Here is a 3,327-nt window from a genome sequence, read left to right as displayed (position 1 = left end):
AGGTTCTTGAGCTAGGAGCCCTTCTTTCTTCAGTGTCTTCCCAGAGACACCAGGGCAGGTTCTTGTATCCAGTGGAATTCATGAAACACAGGTAGATTCTTCACACACAGGAGACTGGGATTTTACTTATGTCATATTTCATTCAACACAATACAAGGAAATAAGGTATATTAATTAGTGAGGGGTCCTAGATTATAGGGCCTGTCCCATCTACCATTCAACTGTAACCTATGTTGATGCTTTTTTGGGGGCACTACTCTATTTTAAAGAATATAAGTTTTTTTTCTCTTCCCAAGTACCCTCACGCCAGCGACATTGTCTTTAAACCCTGGGTGGCAATCCCTGAAGCACCTTCAAGATGCCCAGGGAAGATAGGGCTACTTGGAAATCCAATTACTTCCTCAAGATCATTCAACTTTTGGATGATTATCCAAAATGCTTCATTGTGAGAGTAGACAATGTGGGCTCCAAGCAGATGCAGCAGATCCGGATGTCCGTTGGTGGGAAGGACGTAGTATTGATAGGGAAAAACACTGTGGTGAGCAAAGCCATTCATGGGCATCTGGAGAACAACCCTGCCTTGGAGAAATTGCTGCCTCATATTTGGGGCAATATGGGCTTTGTTTTCACCAAGGAAAATCTGTCTAAGATTAGGGATATGCTTCTGGCCAATAAGGTGCCAGCTGCTGCCTGTGCCGGTGCCATCATCCCATGTGATGTCACCGTGCCAGCCCAGAACACCGGCTTGGGTCCCAAGAAGACTTCCTTCTTCCAGGCTGTGGGTATCACCACCAAGATTTCCAGCAGCACCATTGACATCTGGAGTGATTTGCAGCTGATTAAGATTGGGGACAAAATGGGCACAAGTGAGGCCACCTTGTTGAACATGCTGAACATCTCCCCGTTTCCCTTTGGGCTGATCATTCAGCAGGTGTTTGACAATAGCAGCATCTACAATCTTGAAGTCCTGGGACAGTTCTTAGAGGGTGCCTGCAACATTGCCAGCATCTGTCTGCAGACTGGCTACCCAACTGTTGCATCAGTACCCCACTTGATCATCAATGGGTACAAGCAGGTCTTGGATATAGCTTTGGAGACTAACTACACCTTCCCATTTGCTGAAAAGGTGAAAGCTTCCTGGCTGACCCTTTGGCATTTGCAGTGGCTGCCCCTGCGGCTCCTTCTCCAGCTGCTGCTAACGCTCTGGCCAAGGACTCTGGAGGAGTCTGATGAAGAAATGAGATTTGGTCTATGTGATTAGGAAACAAGTGTTTCAGCCAGTTTATTTGTGAAACAAAGAAATAAAAAAAATAATATAATATTTTTGCTCACGAGCAGAGGTGTAGCTAAAATTGCCTCTAGGACAAATTTATTCGAAGGGATGGCAGAGGAAGAGAGGGGTAGGGAAGGGAGAGTGGCAAAGAAGAAAGGCCCACCACAAGTGCATACTTAATCAGAGCCAAGAAAACAATACACACAACGATTCTTGCTATGTCGTTGCTCAGCTGGGTTGGACTCTTTGTGACCCCATTTTGGATTTTCTTGGCAGAGATATTGGAGTGGTTTGCCATTTCCTCCTCCAGCTTGTTTCACAGATGAAGAAATTAAGGCAGAGGAGAAGGTATCTCTCAGACTTCCTTGGGGACAGTTGCATCCTAGGACAAGGAGAAGTGTGTGTACAGTGGTCATCGTGGGAGATAACATGGAGAGTAACTTTCCAGGGGAGGAGATTTTGGTTTCTCCCTCATAAGAGCTATAGCTAACATTGTTAGCATTTTGGACAGAAGTAAAGCCGTATACCTTCAATCCCTCAAATCATCATCCCTATTTTCAAAATCAAGATCATAGATTTAGAGCCAAAGGGAAATTTTGAGGTCATCTTGGTCCCTTTCCTTTATTTTCTAAGTTTAAAAAATTGAAGACCAGAGAAGTAAAATGAATTACCTAAGGTCACCTAGGGATCAAGTGGTAAAGCTCGGATCTAAATGCATGCATCTCCTCTGACACTAAATCCAGCCCTTTACTCTTTTACTTATTTTTTAAAACAAATTTTTATTGCATCTTTCATGTTTATAGTCCGTAAATTCCCACTTCTTTCTCCTCTGTCCTCCTCCCAGAGAGTCATCCCTTATAACAAAGATTAGAAATCAACAAAGCTAATCAATACATTAAGTGCATCAATATATTGAAAAAATCTTATAATACATGTAATGTTCCACACTTGTGACTTCCCTCTCCCCAATCTCTGCAAAGGAATCTTCTCGATATCTCTTCTTTGGGTCAAAGCCTGCTCTTTGTAATTTTGCAACATTTATTTTGTTTTGTTTTATACTGGCTGTTCTTTCCATTTACACTGTTCTAATTATTGTGTGTGGGCAGCTAGATGGTGCAGTGGTTTCAGAGTCTGGCCTGGTGTCAGGAAGACTCATCTCCCTGAGTTCAAATCTAGCCTCAGACACTTACTAGCTGTGTGACTTTGGGCAAGTCACTTAAACCTTGTTTGCCTCAATTTCTTCACCTGTGAAATGAGCTGGAGGAGGAAATGGCAAACCACTCTAGTATCTCTGCCAAGAAAATCCAAAATGGGGTCACAAAGAGTCAGACACAACTGAACAACGACAATAACAAAAACCATTGTGTATATTGTTTTCTTGGCTCTGATTACTTTCTGTTGCATCAGTTCACGTCCTTCCTTGCTCCTCTGCATTAATAATAAAATTGTGTTACAATAATATTCTATTACATTCTCATACAACTTATTTAGCCATTCCCCAATCCATGTTCAACTCTTCCTCCCCCCCGCCAATCACATCTCCTAGCAGATTAAAGAGGAGACCCAACCTATTGGAGAATGTACTGGGCCAGAATTCAGGAGGGTGAGGCTCTTGTTCTGTCCCTGCCATGACCCCAGAATCCTCAGGCCCCTTCCCCAGGTTTGGTTATCACTAAGACAACAAGCATGGCATGAGCCCTCTGTCTGCTACCTTCCTCCCAGGGAGACTAAACAATCCTTTCTGGTATTTGCTTTGAACTCTATAGCTAAGGAACTATGTGCCCCCTAAAATGGGAGTCATGTTGCAGAATCTTGAAGGACCACCAATCCTGGCCACTTTACGTTGGGATCATTTTCAGTGTTTGTATACACATATATACATGACAGATAAATTATTACCAAACAAGAAAATTAGAAACCAGCTTCTCCAAGCTAATTTACATAAGATTAAGGGGGCAGGGATGGGAGAACATTATTACCCTTGAAATTTGCATGTATTCGGAGGAAGCTACCAGTAGATCTTCGGCAGCAGTTCTCATCAGGGTAAAATAACA

The 3,327-nt window shown here is 43.0% G+C and overlaps 1 pseudogene; it reads left to right on the top strand.

Moving 5' to 3' along the window:
* Nucleotides 1-358: 358 nt before the first annotated feature.
* LOC118837240 lies at nt 359-1,230 on the top strand (annotated as a pseudogene).
* Nucleotides 1,231-3,327: the final 2,097 nt, after the last annotated feature.

The sequence above is a fragment of the Trichosurus vulpecula genome, chromosome 1 (assembly GCF_011100635.1).
Source record: "Trichosurus vulpecula isolate mTriVul1 chromosome 1, mTriVul1.pri, whole genome shotgun sequence".
In the NCBI taxonomy this organism is placed as follows: domain Eukaryota; kingdom Metazoa; phylum Chordata; class Mammalia; order Diprotodontia; family Phalangeridae; genus Trichosurus; species Trichosurus vulpecula.
Note: the sequence above shows the minus strand (reverse complement) of the source record. Positions and strands in the feature narration are given on the sequence as shown.